The sequence below is a fragment of the Hemitrygon akajei genome, unplaced genomic scaffold, assembly GCF_048418815.1.
Source record: "Hemitrygon akajei unplaced genomic scaffold, sHemAka1.3 Scf000039, whole genome shotgun sequence".
NCBI classification, from domain to species: Eukaryota; Metazoa; Chordata; class Chondrichthyes; order Myliobatiformes; family Dasyatidae; genus Hemitrygon; species Hemitrygon akajei.
In genome coordinates this window covers 2,614,706-2,634,370 of record NW_027331925.1, presented here as the reverse complement: position 1 = coordinate 2,634,370, position 19,665 = coordinate 2,614,706, and positions in this window count along the sequence as shown.

Genomic DNA, 19,665 nt, shown 5'->3' with positions numbered 1-19,665 from the left:
ACATATTTGTGAGGAATTCTTCATTGGTACATTCCAGTGTGACAGGAAGATTTTGGAGCGTACAGGTTCAGAGCATATTTGTATGGAGTTCTGCATTGGAACATTCCAGTGAGACAGGGAGGTTATGGAGGGGTACAGGTTCAGGGCATAATTCTGTGGAGTTCTGCATTGAAACATTCCAGTGAGACACGGAGGATATGGAGGGGTGCAGGTTCAGGGCATATTTGTGTCGAGTTCTGCATTGGTACGTTCCAGTGAGACAGGTAGGTTTTGGAGCGTACAGGTTCAGGGCATATTTTTGTGGAGTTCTGCTTTGGTACGTTCCAGTGAGACAGGGAGGTTATGGAGGGGTACAGGTTCAGGGCATATTTATGTTGTTTTCTGCATTGGTACGTTCCCGTGAGACAGGGTGGTTATGGAGCGGTACAGGTTCAGGGCATATTTTTGTGGAGTTCTGCAATGGTACGTTCCAGTGAGACAGGGAGTTTATGGAGGGGTACAGGTTCAGGGCATATTTCTGCGGAGTTCTGCATTGGAACATTCCAGTGAGACACGGAGGATATGGAGGGGTGCAGGTTCAGGGCATATTTGTGTGGAGTTCTGCATTGGTACGTTCCAGTGAGACAGGTAGGTTTTGAGGCGTACAGGTTCAGGGCATATTTTTGTGGAGTTCTGCATTGGTACGTTCCAGTGAGACAGGGAGGTTATGGAGGGGTGCAGGTTCAGGGCATATTTTTGTGGAGTTCTGCATTGGTACGTTCCCGTGAGACAGGGAGTTTATGGAGGGCTACAGGTTCAGGGCATATTTTGTGGAGTTTTGCAATGGTACGTTCCAGTGAGACAGGGAGTTTATGGAGGGGTACAGTTTCAGGGCATATTTGTGTGGAGTTCTGCATTGGTACGTTCCACTGAGACAGGGAGGTTATGTAGGTGTACATGTTCAGGGCATATTTGTGTGTTTTTCTGCATTGGTACGTTCCAGTGAGAAAGGGAGGTTATGGAGGGGTACAGTTTCAGGGCATATTTATGTGGATTTCTGCATTGGTACGTTCCCGTGAGACAGGGAGTTTATGGAGGGGTACAGTTTCAGGGCATTTTTGTGTGGAGTTCTGCATTGGTACGTTCCTGTGAGACACTGAGGTTATGGAGGTGTACAGGTTCAGGGCATATTTATGTGGAGTTCCGCAGTGGAACATTCCAGTGAGACACGGAGGATATTGAAGGGTACATTTTCAGGGCATATTTGTGTGGAGTTCTGCATTGGTACGTTCCAGTGAGACAGGTAGGTTTTGGAGCGTACAGTTTCAGGGCATATTTTTGTGGAGTTCTGCATTGGTACGTTCCAGTGAGACAGGGAGGTTATGTAGGTGTACATGTTCCGTGCATATTTGTGTGTTTTTCTGCATTGGTACGTTCCCGTGAGAAAGGGAGGTTATGGAGGGGAACAGTTTCAGGGCATATTTATGTGGATTTCTGCATTGGTACGTTCCCGTGAGACAGGGAGTTTATGGAGGGGTACAGTTTCAGGGCATTTTTGTGTGGAGTTCTGCATTGGTACATTCCAGTGAGACAGGTAGGTTTTGGAGCGTACAGGTTCAGGGCATATTTTTGTGGAGTTCTGCATTGGTACGTTCCAGTGAGACAGGGAGGTTATGGAGGGGTACAGGTTCAGGGCATATTTGTGTGGAGTTCTGCATTGGTACGTTCCAGTGAGACAGGGAGGTTATGTAGGTGTACATGTTCCGTGCATATTTGTGTGTTTTTCTGCATTGGTACGTTCCAGTGAGAAAGGGAGGTTATGGAGGGGTACAGTTTCGGGGTATATTTATGTGTATTTCTGCATTGGTACGTTCCCGTGAGACAGGGAGTTTATGGAGGGGTACAGTTTCAGGGCATTTTCTGTGGAGTTCTGCATTGGTACATTCCAGTGAGACAGGGAGGTTATGGAGGGGCACAGGTTCAGGGCATATTTATGTGGAGTTCTGCATTGGAACATTCCAGTGAGACACGGAGGATATGGAGGTGTGCAGGTTCAGGGCATATTTGTGTGGAGTTCTGCATTGGTACGTTCCAGTGAGACACTGAGGTTATGGAGGGGTACAGGTTCAGGGCATATTTATGTGGAGTTCCGCAGTGGATCATTCCAGTGAGACACGGAGAATATTGAGGGGTACAGTTTCAGGGCATATTTGTGTGGAGTTCTGCATTGGTACGTTCCAGTGAGACAGGGTGGTTATGGAGGCGTACAGGTTCAGGGCATATTTGTGTGGAGTTCTGCATTGGTACATTCCAGTGAGACACGGAGGATATGGAGGGATACAGGTTCATGACATATTTGTGCGGAATTCTTCATTGGTACATTCCAGTGTGACAGGAAGATTTTGGAGCGTACAGGTTCAGAGCATATTTGTATGGAGTTCTGCATTGGTACATTCTACTGAGACAGGGAGGTTATGGAGGGTACATATTCAGGGCATATTTTTGTGGAGATCTGTATTGGTACGTTCCAGTGAGACAGGGAGGTTATGGAGGGGTACAGGTTCAGGGGATATTTGTGTGGAGTTCTGCATTGGTACTTTCCAGTGAGACACTGAGGTTATGGAGGTGTACAGGTTCAGGGCATATTTATGTGGAGTTCCGCAGTGGAACATTCCAGTGAGACACGGATGATATTGAGGGGTACAGTTTCAGGGCATATTTGTGTGGAGTTCTGCATTGGTACGTTCCAGTGAGACAGGTAGGTTTTGGAGCGTACAGGTTCAGGGCATATTTTTGTGGAGTGCTGCATTGGTACGTTCCAGTGAGACAGGGAGGTTATGTAGGTGTACATGTTCCGTGCATATTTGTGTGTTTTTCTGCATTGGTTCGTTCCAGTGAGAAAGGGAGGTTATGGAGGGGTACAGTTTCAGGGCATATTTATGTGGATTTCTGCATTGGTACGTTCCCGTGAGACAGGGAGTTTATGGAGGGGTACAGTTTCAGGGCATTTTTGTGTGGAGTTCTGCATTGGTACGTTCCTGTGAGACATTGAGGTTATGGAGGTGTACAGGTTCAGGGCATATTTATGTGGAGTTCCGCAGTGGAGCATTCCAGTGAGACACGGAGGATATTGAGGGGTACAGTTTCAGGGCATATTTGTGTGGAGTTCTGCATTGGTACGTTCCAGTGAGACAGGTAGGTTTTGGAGCGTACAATTTCAGGGCATATTTTTGTGGAGTTCTGCATTGGTACGTTCCAGTGAGACAGGGAGGTTATGTAGGTGTACATGTTCCGTGCATATTTGTGTGTTTTTCTGCATTGGTACGTTCCAGTGAGAAAGGGAGGTTATGGAGGGGTACAGTTTCAGGGCATATTTATGTGGATTTCTGCATTGGTACGTTCCCGTGAGACAGGGAGTTTATGGAGGGGTACAGTTTCAGGGCATTTTTGTGTGGAGTTCTGCATTGGTACGTTCCAGTGAGACAAGGAGGTTATGTAGGTGTACATGTTCCGTGCATATTTGTGTGTTTTTCTGCATTGGTACGTTCCAGTGAGAAAGGGAGGTTATGGAGGGGTACAGTTTCAGGGCATATTTATGTGGATTTCTGCATTGGTACGTTCCCGTGAGACAGGGAGTTTATGGAGGGGTACCGTTTCAGGGCATTTTTGTGTGGAGTTCTGCATTGGTACGTTCCCGTGAGACAGGGAGGTTATGTAGGTGTACATGTTCCATGCATATTTGTGTGTTTTTCTGCATTCGTACGTTCCAGTGAGAAAGGGAGGTTATGGAGGGGTACAGTTTCAGGGTATATTTATGTGTATTTTTGCATTGGTACGTTCCCGTGAGACAGGGAGTTTATGGAGGGGTACAGTTTCAGGGCATTTTTCTGTGGAGTTCTGCATTGGTACATTCCAGTGAGACAGGGAGGTTATGGAGGGGCACAGGTTCAGGGCATATTTATGTGGAGTTCTGCATTGGAACATTCCAGTGAGACACGGAGGATATGGAGGTGTGCAGGTTCAGGGCATATTTGTGTGGAGTTCTGCATTGGTACGTTCCAGTGAGACACTGAGGTTATGGAGGGGTACAGGTTCAGGGCATATTTTTGTGGAGTTCCGCAGTGGAACATTCCAGTGAGACACGGAGAATATTGAGGGGTGCAGTTTCAGGGCATATTTGTGTGGAGTTCTGCATTGGTACGTTCCAGTGAGACAGGGTGGTTATGGAGGCGTACAGGTTCAGGGCATATTTGTGTGGAGTTCTGCATTGGTACATTCCAGTGAGACACGGAGGATATGGAGGGATACAGGTTCATGACATATTTGTGCGGAATTCTTCATTGGTACATTCCAGTGTGACAGGAAGATTTTGGAGCGTACAGGTTCAGAGCATATTTGTATGGAGTTCTGCATTGGTACATTCTACTGAGACAGGGAGGTTATGGAGGGTACATATTCAGGGCATATTTTTGTGGAGTTCTGTATTGGTACGTTCCAGTGAGACAGGGAGGTTATGAAGGGCTACAGTTTCAGGGCATATTTGTGTGGAGTTCTGCATTGGTACGTTCCAGTGAGACAGGGAGGTTATGGAGAGGTACAGGTTCAGGGCATATTTGTGTGGAGTTCTGCATTGGTACATTCCAGTGAGACACGGAGGATATGGAGGGTACAGGTTCATGGCATATTTGTGTGTAGTACTTCATTGGTACGTTCCAGTGAGACAGGTCGGTTTTGGAGCGTACAGGTTCAGGGCATATTTGTGTGGAGTTCTGCATTGGTACGTTGCAGTGAGACAGGGAGGTTATGTAGGTGTACATGTTCCGTGCATATTTGTGTGTTTTTCTGCATTGGTACGTTCCAGTGAGAATGGGAGGTTATGGAGGGGTACCGTTTCAGGGCATATTTATGTGGATTTCTGCATTGGTACGTTCCCGTGAGACAGGGAGGTTATGGAGGGGTACAGGTTCAGGGGATATTTGTGTGGAGTTCTGCATTGGTACGTTCCAGTGAGACACTGGGGTTATGGAGGTGTACAGGTTCAGGGCATATTTATGTGGAGTTCCGCAGTGGAACATTCCAGTGAGACACGGAGGATATTGAGGGGTACAGTTTCAGGGCATATTTGTGTGGAGTTCTGCATTGGTACGTTCCAGTGAGACAGGGTGGTTATGGAGGCGTACAGGTTCAGGGCATATTTGTGTTGAGTTCTGCATTGGTACATTCCAGTGAGACACGGAAGATATGGAGGGATACACGTTCATGGCATATTTGTGCGGAGTTCTTCATTGGTACGTTCTAGTGTGACAGGTAGGTTTTGGAACGTACAGGTTCAGGGCATATTTGTATGGAGTTCTGCATTGGTACATTCTACTGAGACAGGGAGGTTATGGAGTGTACATATTCAGGGCATATTTTTGTGGAGTTCTGTATTGGTACGTTCCAGTGAGACAGGGATGTTATGGAGGGGTACAGTTTCAGGGCATATTTGTGTGGAGTTCTGCATTGGTACGTTCCAGTGAGACAGGGAGGTTATGGAGGGGTACAGGTTCAGGGCATACTTGTGTGGAGTTCTGCATTGGTACATTGCAGTGAGACACGGAGGATATGGAGGGATTCAGGTTCATGGCATATTTGTGTGTAGTACTTCATTGATACGTTCCAGTGAGACAGGTAGGTTTTGGAGCGTACATGTTCAGGGCATATTTTTGTGGAGTTCTGCATTGGTACGTTCCAGTGAGACAGGGAGGTTATTGAGGGGTACAGGTTCAGGGCATATTTGTGTGGAGTTCTGCATTGGTACGTTCCAGTGAGACAGGGAGGTTATGTAGGTGTACATGTTCCGTGCATATTTGTGTGTTTTTCTGCATTGGTACGTTCCAGTGAGAAAGGGAGGTTATGGAGGGGTACAGTTTCAGGGCATATTTATGTGGATTTCTGCATTGATACGTTCCCGTGAGACAGGGTGGTTATGGAGTGGTACAGGTTCAGGGCATATTTTTGTGGAGTTCTGCAATGGTACGTTCCAGTGAGACAGGGAGTTTACGGAGGGGTACAATTTCAGGGCATTTTTGAGTGGAGTTCTGCATTGGTACATTGCAGTGAGACAGGGAGGTTATGGAGGGGTACAGGTTCAGGGCATATTTCTGTGGAGTTCTGCATTGGAACATTCCAGTGAGACACGGAGGTTATGTAGGTGTACATGTTCCGTGCATATTTGTGTGTTTTTCTGCATTGGTACGTTCCAGTGAGACACGGAGGATATTGAGGGGTACAGTTTCAGGGCATATTTGTGTGGAGTTCTGCATTGGTACGTTCCAGTGAGACAGGGTGGTTATGGAGGCGTACAGGTTCAGGGCATATTTGTGTGGAGTTCTGCATTGGTACATTCCAGTGAGACACGGAAGATATGGAGGGATACACGTTTATGGCATATTTTGCGGAGTTCTTCATTGGTACGTTCTAGTGTGACAGGTAGGTTTTGGAGCGTACAGGTTCAGGGCATATTTGTATGGAGTTCTGCATTGGTACATTCTACTGAGACAGGGAGGTTATGGAGTGTACATATTCAGGGCATATTTTTGTGGAGTTCTATATTGGTACGTTCCAGTGAGACAGGGATGTTATGGAGGGGTGCAGTTTCAGGGCATATTTGTGTGGAGTTCTGCATTGGTACGTTCCAGTGAGACAGGGAGGTTATGGAGGGGTACAGGTTCAGTGCATATTTGTGTGGAGTTCTGCATTGGTACATTGCAGTGAGACACGGAGGATATGGAGGGATTCAGGTTCATGGCATATTTGTGTGTAGTACTTCATTGATACGTTCCAGTGAGACAGGTAGGTTTTGGAGCGTACATGTTCAGGGCATATTTTTGTGGAGTTCTGCATTGGTACGTTCCAGTGAGACAGGGAGGTTATGTAGGTGTACATGTTCCGTGCATATTTGTGTGTTTTTCTGCATTGGTACGTTCCAGTGAGAAAGGGAGGTTATGGAGGGGTACAGTTTCAGGGCATATTTATGTGGATTTCTGCATTGGTACGTTCCCGTGAGACAGGGTGGTTATGGAGTGGTACAGGTTCAGGGCAAATTTTTGTGGAGTTCTGCAATGGTACGTTCCAGTGAGACAGGGAGTTTATGGAGGGGTACAACTTCAGGGCATTTTTGTGTGGAGTTCTGCATTGGTACATTCCAGTGAGACAGGGATGTTATGGAGGGGTACAGGTTCAGGGCATATTTCTGTGGAGTTCTGCATTGGAACATTCCAGTGAGACACGGAGGATATGGAGGGGTGCAGGTTCAGGGCATATTTGTGTGGAGTTCTGCATTGGTACGTTCCAGTGAGACACTGAGGTTATGGAGGGGTACAGGTTCAGGGCATATTTGTGTGGAGTTCTGCATTGGTACGTTCCAGTGAGACAGGGAGGTTATGGAGGGGTACAGTTTCAGGGCATATTTATGTGGATTTCTGCATTGGTACGTTCCCGTGAGACAGGGTGGTTATGGAGGCGTACAGGTTCAGGGCATATTTGTGTGGAGTTCTGCATTGGTTCATTCCAGTGAGACACGGAGGATATGGAGGGTACAGGTTCATGGCATATTTGTGTGTAGTACTTCATTGGTACGTTCCAGTGAGACAGGTCGGTTTTGGAGCGTACAGGTTCAGGGCATATTTTTGTGGAGTTCTGCATTGGTACGTTCCAGTGAGACAGGGAGGTTATGGAGGGGTACAGGTTCAGGGGATATTTGTGTGGAGTTCTGCATTGGTACGTTCCAGTGAGACACTGAGGTTATGGAGTTGTACAGGTTCAGGGCATATTTATGTGGAGTTCCGCAGTGGAACATTCCAGTGAGACACGGAGGATATTGAGGGGTACAGTTTCAGGGCATATTTGTGTGGAGTTCTGCATTGGTACGTTCCAGTGAGACAGGGTGGTTATGGAGGCGTACAGGTTCAGGGCATATTTGCGTGGAGTTCTGCATTGGTACATTCCAGTGAGACACGGAAGATATGGAGGGATACACGTTCATGGCATATTTGTGCGGAGTTCTTCATTGGTACGTTCTAGTGTGACAGGTAGGTTTTGGAGCGTACAGGTTCAGGGCATATTTGTATGGAGTTCTGCATTGGTACATTCTACTGAGACAGGGAGGTTATGGAGTGTACATATTCAGGGCATATTTTTGTGGAGTTCTGTATTGGTACGTTCCAGTGAGACAGGGATGTTATGGAGGGGTGCAGTTTCAGGGCATATTTGTGTGGTGTTCTGCATTGGTACGTTCCAGTGAGACAGGGAGGTTATGGAGGGGTACAGGTTCAGGGCATATTTGTGTGGAGTTCTGCATTGGTACATTGCAGTGAGACACGGAGGATATGGAGGGATTCAGGTTCATGGCATATTTGTGTGTAGTACTTCATTGATACGTTCCAGTGAGACATGTAGGTTTTGGATCGTACATGTTCAGGGCATATTTTTGTGGAGTTCTGCATTGGTACGTTCCAGTGAGACAGGGAGGTTATGGAGGGGTACAGGTTCAGGGCATATTTGTGTGGAGTTCTGCATTGGTACGTTCCAGTGAGACAGGGAGGTTATGGAGGGGTACAGTTTCAGGGCATATTTATGTGGATTTCTGCATTGGTACGTTCCCGTGAGACAGGGTGGTTATGGAGGCGTACAGGTTCAGGGCATATTTGTGTGGAGTTCTGCATTTGTTCATTCCAGTGAGACACGGAGGATATGGAGGGTACAGGTTCATGGCATATTTGTGTGTAGTACTTCATTGGTACGTTCCAGTGAGACAGGTCGGTTTTGGAGCGTACAGGTTCAGGGCATATTTTTGTGGAGTTCTGCATTGGTACGTTCCAGTGAGACAGGGAGGTTATGGAGGGGTACAGGTTCAGGGAATATTTGTGTAGAGTTCTGCATTGGTACGTTGCAGTGAGACAGGGAGGTTATGTAGGTGTACATGTTCCGTGCATATTTGTGTGTTTTTCTGCATTGGTACGTTCCAGTGAGACAGGGAGGTTATGGAGGGGTACAGTTTCAGGGCATATTTATGTGGATTTCTGCATTGGTACGTTCCCGTGAGACAGGGAGGTTATGGAGGGGTACAGGTTCAGGGGACATTTGTGTGGAGTTCTGCATTGGTACGTTCCAGTGAGACACTGAGGTTATGGAGGTGTAAAGGTTCAGGGCATATTTATGTGGAGTTCCGCAGTGGAACATTCCAGTGAGACACGGAGGATATTGAGGGGTATCAGTTTCAGGGCATATTTGTGTGGAGTTCTGCATTGGTACGTTCCAGTGAGACAGGGTGGTTATGGAGGCGTACAGGTTCAGGGCATATTTGTGTGGAGTTCTGCATTGGTACATTCCAGTGAGACACGGAAGATATGGAGGGATACACGTTCATGGCATATTTGTGCGGAGTTCTTCATTGGTACGTTCTAGTGTGACAGGTAGGTTTTGGAGCGTACAGGTTCAGGGCATATTTGTATGGAGTTCTGCATTGGTACATTCTACTGAGACAGGGAGGTTATGGAGTGTACATATTCAGGGCATATTTTTGTGGAGTTCTGTATTGGTACGTTCCAGTGAGACAGGGAGTTTATGGAGGGGTACAATTTCAGGGCATTTTTGTGTGGAGTTCTGCATTGGTACATTCCAGTGAGACAGGGAGGTTATGGAGGGGTACAGGTTCAGGGCATATTTCTGTGGAGTTCTGCATTGGAACATTCCAGTGAGACACGGAGGATATGGAGGGGTGCAGGTTCAGGGCATATTTGTGTGGAGTTCTGCATTGGTACGTTCCAGTGAGACACTGAGGTTATGGAGGGGTACAGGTTCAGGGCATATTTGTGTGGAGTTCTGCATTGGTACATTGCAGTGAGACACGGAGAATATGGAGGGATTCAGGTTCATGGCATATTTGTGTGTAGTACTTCATTGATACGTTCCAGTGAGACAGTTAGGTTTTGGAGCGTACATGTTCAGGGCATATTTTTGTGGAGTTCTGCATTGGTACGTTCCAGTGAGACAGGGAGGTTATGGAGGGGTACAGGTTCAGGGCATATTTGTGTGGAGTTCTGCATTGGTACGTTCCAGTGAGACAGGGAGGTTATGTAGGTGTACATGTTCCGTGCATATTTGTGTGTTCTTCTGCATTGGTACGTTCCAGTGAGAAAGGGAGGTTATGGAGGGGTACAGTTTCAGGGCATATTTATGTGGATTTCTGCATTGGTACGTACCCGTGAGACAGGGTGGTTATGGAGTGGTACAGGTTCAGGGCATATTTTTGTGGAGTTCTGCAATGGTACGTTCCAGTGAGACAGGGAGTTTATGGAGGGGTACAATTTCAGGGCATTTTTGTGTGGAGTTCTGCATTGGTACATTCCAGTGAGACAGGGAGGTTATGGAGGGGTACAGGTTCAGGGCATATTTCTGTGGAGTTCTGCATTGGAACATTCCAGTGAGACACGGAGGATATGGAGGGGTGCAGGTTCAGGGCATATTTGTGTGGAGTTCTGCATTGGTACGTTCCAGTGAGACACTGAGGTTATGGAGGGGTGCAGGTTCAGGGCATATTTGTGTGGAGTTCTGCATTGGTACGTTCCAGTGAGACACTGAGGTTATGGAGGGGTACAGGTTCAGGGCATATTTGTGTGGAGTTCTGCATTGGTACGTTCCAGTGAGACAGGGAGGTTATGTAGGTGTACATGTTCCGTGCATATTTGTGTGTTTTTCTGCATTGGTACGTTCTAGTGAGAAAGGGAGGTTATGGAGGGGTACAGTTTCAGGGCATATTTATGTGGATTTCTGCATTGGTACGTTCCCGTGAGACAGGGTGGTTATGGAGGGGTACAGGTTCAGGGCATATTTCTGTGGAGTTCTGCATTGGAACAATCCAGTGAGACACGGAGGATATGGAGGGGTGCAGGTTCAGGGCATATTTGTGTGGAGTTCTGCATTGGTACGTTCCAGTGAGACAGGTAGGTTTTGGAGCGTACAGGTTCAGGGCATATTTTTGTGGAGTTCTGCATTGGTACGTTCCAGTGAGACAGGGAGGTTATGGAGGGGTACAGGTTCAGGGCATATTTTTGTGGAGTTCTGCATTGGTACGTTCCCGTGAGACAGGGAGTTTATGGAGGGGTACAGGTTCAGGGCATATTTTGTGGAGTTTTGCAATGGTACGTTCCAGTGAGACAGGGAGTTTATGGAGGGGTACAGTTTCAGGGCATATTTGTGTGGAGTTCTGCATTGGTACGTTCCACTGAGACAGGGAGGTTATGTAGGTGTACATGTTCAGGGCATATTTGTGTGTTTTTCTGCATTGGTACGTTCCAGTGAGAAAGGGAGGTTATGTAGGGGTACAGTTTCAGGGCATATTTCTGTGGAGTTCTGCAGTGGAACATTCCAGTGAGACACGGAGGATATTGAGGGGTACAGTGTCAGGGCATATTTGTGTGGAGTTCTGCATTGGTACATTCCAGTGAGACAGGGAGGTTATGGAGGGGTACAGGTTCAGGGCATATTTGTGTGGAGTTCTGCATTGGTACGTTCCAGTGAGACAGGGAGGTTATGTAGGTGTACATGTTCCGTGCATATTTGTGTGTTTTTCTGCATTGGTACGTTCTAGTGAGAAAGGGAGGTTATGGAGGGGTACAGTTTCAGGGCATATTTATGTGGATTTCTGCATTGGTACGTTCCCGTGAGACAGGGTGGTTATGGAGGGGTACAGGTTCAGGGCATATTTCTGTGGAGTTCTGCATTGGAACAATCCAGTGAGACACGGAGGATATGGAGGGGTGCAGGTTCAGGGCATATTTGTGTGGAGTTCTGCATTGGTACGTTCCAGTGAGACAGGTAGGTTTTGGAGCGTACAGGTTCAGGGCATATTTTTGTGGAGTTCTGCATTGGTACGTTCCAGTGAGACAGGGAGGTTATGGAGGGGTACAGGTTCAGGGCATATTTTTGTGGAGTTCTGCATTGGTACGTTCCCGTGAGACAGGGAGTTTATGGATTGGTACAGGTTCAGGGCATATTTTGTGGAGTTTTGCAATGGTACGTTCCAGTGAGACAGGGAGTTTATGGAGGGGTACAGTTTCAGGGCATATTTGTGTGGAGTTCTGCATTGGTACGTTCCACTGAGACAGGGAGGTTATGTAGGTGTACATGTTCAGGGCATATTTGTGTGTTTTTCTGCATTGGTACGTTCCAGTGAGAAAGGGAGGTTATGTAGGGGTACAGTTTCAGGGCATATTTCTGTGGAGTTCTGCAGTGGAACATTCCAGTGAGACACGGAGGATATTGAGGGGTACAGTTTCAGGGCATATTTGTGTGGAGTTCTGCATTGGTACATTCCAGTGAGACAGGGAGGTTATGGAGGGGTACAGGTTCAGGGCATATTTATGTGGAGTTCTGCATTGGAACATTCCCGTGAGACACGGAGGATATTGAGGGGTACAGTTTCAGGGCATATTTGTGTGGAGTTCTGCATTGGTACGTTCCAGTGAGACACGGTGGTTATGGAGGCGTACAGGTTCAGGGCATATTTGCGTGGAGTTCTGCATTGGTACATTCCAGTGAGACACGGAAGATATGGAGGGATACACGTTCATGGCATATTTGTGCGGAGTTCTTCATTGGTACGTTCTAGTGTGACAGGTAGGTTTTGGAGCGTACAGGTTCAGGGCATATTTGTATGGAGTTCTGCATTGGTACATTCTACTGAGACAGGGAGGTTATGGAGTGTACATATTCAGGGCATATTTTTGTGGAGTTCTGTATTGGTACGTTCCAGTGAGACACGGATGTTATGGAGGGGTGCAGTTTCAGGGCATATTTGTGTGGTGTTCTGCATTGGTACGTTCCAGTGAGACAGGGAGGTTATGGAGGGGTACAGGTTCAGGGCATATTTGTGTGGAGTTCTGCATTGGTACATTGCAGTGAGACACGGAGGATATGGAGGGATTCAGGTTCATGGCATATTTGTGTGTAGTACTTCATTGATACGTTCCAGTGAGACATGTAGGTTTTGGATCGTACATGTTCAGGGCATATTTTTGCGGAGTTCTGCATTGGTACGTTCCAGTGAGACAGGGAGGTTATGGAGGGGTACAGGTTCAGGGCATATTTGTGTGGAGTTCTGCATTGGTACGTTCCAGTGAGACAGGGAGGTTATGGAGGGGTACAGTTTCAGGGCATATTTATGTGGATTTCTGCATTGGTACGTTCCCGTGAGACAGGGTGGTTATGGAGGCGTACAGGATCAGGGCATATTTGTGTGGAGTTCTGCATTGGTTCATTCCAGTGAGACACGGAGGATATGGAGGGTACAGGTTCATGGCATATTTGTGTGTAGTACTTCATTGGTACGTTCCAGTGAGACAGGTCGGTTTTGGAGCGTACAGGTTCAGGGCATATTTTTGTGGAGTTCTGCATTGGTACGTTCCAGTGAGACAGGGAGGTTATGGAGGGGTACAGGTTCAGGGCATATTTGTGTGGAGTTCTGCATTGGTACGTTGCAGTGAGACAGGGAGGTTATGTAGGTGTACATGTTCCGTGCATATTTGTGTGTTTTTCTGCATTGGTACGTTCCAGTGAGACAGGGAGGTTATGGAGGGGTACAGTTTCAGGGCATATTTATGTGGATTTCTGCATTGGTACGTTCCCGTGAGACAGGGAGGTTATGGAGGGGTACAGGTTCAGGGGACATTTGTGTGGAGTTCTGCATTGGTACGTTCCAGTGAGACACTGAGGTTATGGAGGTGTACAGGTTCAGGGCATATTTATGTGGAGTTCCGCAGTGGAACATTCCAGTGAGACACGGAGGATATTGAGGGGTATCAGTTTCAGGGCATATTTGTGTGGAGTTCTGCATTGGTACGTTCCAGTGAGACAGGGTGGTTATGGAGGCGTACAGGTTCAGGGCATATTTGTGTGGAGTTCTGCATTGGTACATTCCAGTGAGACACGGAAGATATGGAGGGATACACGTTCATGGCATATTTGTGCGGAGTTCTTCATTGGTACGTTCTAGTGTGACAGGTAGGTTTTGGAGCGTACAGGTTCAGGGCATATTTGTATGGAGTTCTGCATTGGTACATTCTACTGAGACAGGGAGGTTATGGAGTGTACATATTCAGGGCATATTTTTGTGGAGTTCTGTATTGGTACGTTCCAGTGAGACAGGGAGTTTATGGAGGGGTACAATTTCAGGGCATTTTTGTGTGGAGTTCTGCATTGGTACATTCCAGTGAGACAGGGAGGTTATGGAGGGGTACAGGTTCAGGGCATATTTCTGTGGAGTTCTGCATTGGAACATTCCAGTGAGACACGGAGGATATGGAGGGGTGCAGGTTCAGGGCATATTTGTGTGGAGTTCTGCATTGGTACGTTCCAGTGAGACACTGAGGTTATGGAGGGGTACAGGTTCAGGGCATATTTGTGTGGAGTTCTGCATTGGTACATTGCAGTGAGACACGGAGGATATGGAGGGATTCAGGTTCATGGCATATTTGTGTGTAGTACTTCATTGATACGTTCCAGTGAGACAGTTAGGTTTTGGAGCGTACATGTTCAGGGCATATTTTTGTGGAGTTCTGCATTGGTACGTTCCAGTGAGACAGGGAGGTTATGGAGGGGTACAGGTTCAGGGCATATTTGTGTGGAGTTCTGCATTGGTACGTTCCAGTGAGACAGGGAGGTTATGTAGGTGTACATGTTCCATGCATATTTGTGTGTTCTTCTGCATTGGTACGTTCCAGTGAGAAAGGGAGGTTATGGAGGGGTACAGTTTCAGGGCATATTTATGTGGATTTCTGCATTGGTACGTACCCGTGAGACAGGGTGGTTATGGAGTGGTACAGGTTCAGGGCATATTTTTGTGGAGTTCTGCAATGGTACGTTCCAGTGAGACAGGGAGTTTATGGAGGGGTACAATTTCAGGGCATTTTTGTGTGGAGTTCTGCATTGGTACATTCCAGTGAGACAGGGAGGTTATGGAGGGGTACAGGTTCAGGGCATATTTCTGTGGAGTTCTGCATTGGAACATTCCAGTGAGACACGGAGGATATGGAGGGGTGCAGGTTCAGGGCATATTTGTCTGGAGTTCTGCATTGGTACGTTCCAGTGAGACACTGAGGTTATGGAGGGGTGCAGGTTCAGGGCATATTTGTGTGGAGTTCTGCATTGGTACGTTCCAGTGAGACACTGAGGTTATGGAGGGGTACAGGTTCAGGGCATATTTGTGTGGAGTTCTGCATTGGTACGTTCCAGTGAGACAGGGAGGTTATGTAGTTGTACATGTTCCGTGCATATTTGTGTGTTTTTCTGCATTGGTACGTTCTAGTGAGAAAGGGAGGTTATGGAGGGGTACAGTTTCAGGGCATATTTATGTGGATTTCTGCATTGGTACGTTCCCGTGAGACAGGGTGGTTATGGAGGGGTACAGGTTCAGGGCATATTTCTGTGGAGTTCTGCATTGGAACAATCCAGTGAGACACGGAGGATATGGAGGGGTGCAGGTTCAGGGCATATTTGTGTGGAGTTCTGCATTGGTACGTTCCAGTGAGACAGGTAGGTTTTGGAGCGTACAGGTTCAGGGCATATTTTTGTGGAGTTCTGCATTGGTACGTTCCAGTGAGACAGGGAGGTTATGGAGGGGTACAGGTTCAGGGCATATTTTTGTGGAGTTCTGCATTGGTACGTTCCCGTGAGACAGGGAGTTTATGGAGGGGTACAGGTTCAGGGCATATTTTGTGGAGTTTTGCAATGGTACGTTCCAGTGAGACAGGGAGTTTATGGAGGGGTACAGTTTCAGGGCATATTTGTGTGGAGTTCTGCATTGGTACGTTCCACTGAGACAGGGAGGTTATGTAGGTGTACATGTTCAGGGCATATTTGTGTGTTTTTCTGCATTGGTACGTTCCAGTGAGAAAGGGAGGTTATGGAGGGGTACAGTTTCAGGGCATATTTCTGTGGAGTTCTGCAGTGGAACATTCCAGTGAGACACCGAGGATATTGAGGGGTACAGTTTCAGGGCATATTTGTGTGGAGTTCTGCATTGGTACATTCCAGTGAGACAGGGAGGTTATGGAGGGGTACAGGTTCAGGGCATATTTATGTGGAGTTCTGCATTGGAACATTCCCGTGAGACACGGAGGATATGGAGGTGTGCAGGTTCAGGGCATATTTGTGTGGAGTTCTGCATTGGTACGTTCCAGTGAGACACTGAGGTTATGGAGGGGTACAGGTTCAGGGCATATTTATGTGGAGTTCCGCAGTGGAACATTCCAGTGAGACACGGAGAATATTGAGGGGTCCAGTTTCAGGGCATATTTGTGTGGAGTTCTGCATTGGTACGTTCCAGTGAGACAGGGTGGTTATGGAGGCGTACATGTACAGGGCATATTTGTGTGGAGTTCTGCATTGGTACATTCCAGTGAGACACGGAGGATATGGAGGGATACAGGTTCATGACATATTTGTGCGGAATTCTTCATTGGTACCTTCCAGTGTGACAGGAAGATTTTGGAGCGTACAGGTTCAGAGCATATTTGTATGGAGTTCTGCATTGGTACGTTCCAGTGAGACAGGGTGGTTATGGAGGCGTACAGGTTCAGGGCATATTTGTGTGGAGTTCTGCATTGGTTCATTCCAGTGAGACACGGAGGATATGGAGGGTACAGGTTCATGGCATATTTGTGTGTAGTACTTCATTGGTACGTTCCAGTGAGACAGGTCGGTTTTGGAGCGTACAGGTTCAGGGCATATTTTTGTGGAGTTCTGCATTGGTACGTTCCAGTGAGACAGGGTGGTTATGGAGGCGTACAGGTTCAGGGCATATTTGTGTGGAGTTCTGCATTGGTTCATTCCAGTGAGACACGGAGGGTATGAAGGGTACAGGTTCATGGCATATTTGTGTGTAGTACTTCATTGGTACGTTCCAGTGAGACTGGTCGGTTTTGGAGCGTACAGGTTCAGGGCATATTTTTGTGGAGTTCTGCATTGGTACGTTCCAGTGAGACAGGGAGGTTATGGAGGGGTACAGGTTCAGGGAATATTTGTGTGGAGTTCTGCATTGGTACGTTGCAGTGAGACAGGGAGGTTATGTAGGTGTACATGTTCCGTGCATATTTGTGTGTTTTTCTGCATTGGTGCGTTCCAGTGAGACAGGGAGGTTATGGAGGGGTACAGTTTCAGGGCATATTTATGTGGATTTCTGCATTGGTACGTTTCCGTGAGACAGGGAGGTTATGGAGGGGTTCAGGTTCAGGGGATATTTGTGTGGAGTTCTGCATTGGAACGTTCCAGTGAGACACTGAGGTTATGGAGGTGTACAGGTTCAGGGCATATTTATGTGGAGTTCCGCAGTGGAACATTCCAGTGAGACACGGAGGATATTGAGGGGTACAGTTTCAGGGCATATTTGTGTGGAGTTCTGCATTGGTACGTTCCAGTGAGACACGGAAGATATGGAGGGATACACGTTCATGGCATATTTGTGCGGAGTTCTTCATTGGTACGTTCTAGTGTGACAGGTAGGTTTTGGAGCGTACAGGTTCAGGGCATATTTGTATGGAGTTCTGCATTGGTACATTCTACTGAGACAGGGAGGTTATGGAGTGTACATATTCAGGGCATATTTTTGTGGAGTTCTGTATTGGTACGTTCCAGTGAGACAGGGATGTTATGGAGGGGTACAGTTTCAGGGCATATTTGTGTGGAGTTCTGCATTGGTACGTTCCAGTGAGACAGGGAGGTTATGGAGCGGTACAGGTTCAGGGCATATTTGTGTGGAATTCTGCATTGGTACATTGCAGTGAGACACGGAGGATATGGAGGGATTCAGGTTCATGGCATATTTGTGTGTAGTACTTCATTGATACGTTCCAGTGAGACAGTTAGGTTTTGGAGCGTACATGTTCAGGGCATATTTTTGTGGAGTTCTGCATTGGTACGTTCCAGTGAGACAGGGAGGTTATGGAGGGGTACAGGTTCAGGGCATATTTGTGTGGAGTTCTGCATTGGTACGTTCCAGTGAGACAGGGAGGTTATGTAGGTATACATGTTCCGTGCATATTTGTGTGTTCTTCTGCATTGGTACGTTCCAGTGAGAAAGGGAGGTTATGGAGGGGTACAGTTTCAGGGCATATTTATGTGGATTTCTGCATTGGTACGTTCCCGTGAGACAGGGTGGTTATGGAGTGGAACAGGTTCAGGGCATATTTTTGTGGAGTTCTGCAATGGTACGTTCCAGTGAGACAGGGAGTTTATGGAGGGGTACAATTTCCGGGCATTTTTGTGTGGAGTTCTGCATTGGTACATTCCAGTGAGACAAGGAGGTTATGGAGGGGTACAGGTTCAGGGCATATTTCTGTGGAGTTCTGCATTGGAACATTCCAGTGAGACACGGAGGATATGGAGGGGTGCAGGTTCAGGGCATATTTGTGTGGAGTTCTGCATTGGTACGTTCCAGTGAGACACTGAGGTTATGGAGGGGTACAGGTTCAGGGCATATTTGTGTGGAGTTCTGCATTGGTACGTTCCAGTGAGACAGGGAGGTTATGTAGGTGTACATGTTCCGTGCATATTTGTGTGTTTTTCTGCATTGGTACGTTCTAGTGAGAAAGGGAGGATATGGAGGGGTACAGTTTCAGGGCATATTTATGTGGATTTCTGCATTGGTACGTTCCCGTGAGACAGGGTGGTTATGGAGGGGTACAGGTTCAGGGCATATTTCTGTGGAGTTCTGTATTGGAACATTCCAGTGAGACACGGAGGATATGGAGGGGTGCAGGTTCAGGGCATATTTGTGTGGAGTTCTGCATTGGTACGTTCCAGTGAGACAGGTAGGTTTTGGAGCGTACAGGTTCAGGGCATATTTTTGTGGAGTTCTGCATTGGTACGTTCCAGTGAGACAGGGAGGTTATGGAGGGGTACAGGTTCAGGGCATATTTTTGTGGAGTTCTGCATTGGTACGTTCCCGTGAGACAGGGAGTTTATGGAGGGGTACAGGTTCAGGGCATATTTTGTGGAGTTTTGCAATGGTACGTTCCAGTGAGACAGGGAGTTTATGGAGGGGTACAGTTTCAGGGCATATTTGTGTGGAGTTCTGCATTGGTACGTTCCACTGAGAAAGGGAGGTTATGTAGGTGTACATGTTCAGGGCATATTTGTGTGTTTTTCTGCATTGGTACGTTCCAGTGAGAAAGGGAGGTTATGGAGGGGTACAGTTTCAGGGCATATTTCTGTGGAGTTCTGCAGTGGAACATTCCAGTGAGACACGGAGGATATTGAGGGGTACAGTTTCAGGGCATATTTGTGTGGAGTTCTGCATTGGTACATTCCAGTGAGACAGGGAGGTTATGGAGGGGTACAGGTTCAGGGCATATTTATGTGGAGTTCTGCATTGGAACATTCCCGTGAGACACGGAGGATATGGAGGTGTGCAGGTTCAGGGCATATTTGTGTGGAGTTCTGCATTGGTACGTTCCAGTGAGACACTGAGGTTATGGAGGGGTACAGGTTCAGGGCATATTTATGTGGAGTTCCGCAGTGGAACATTCCAGTGAGACACGGAGAATATTGAGGGGTCCAGTTTCAGGGCATATTTGTGTGGAGTTCTGCATTGGTACGTTCCAGTGAGACAGGGTGGTTATGGAGGCGTACAGGTACAGGGCATATTTG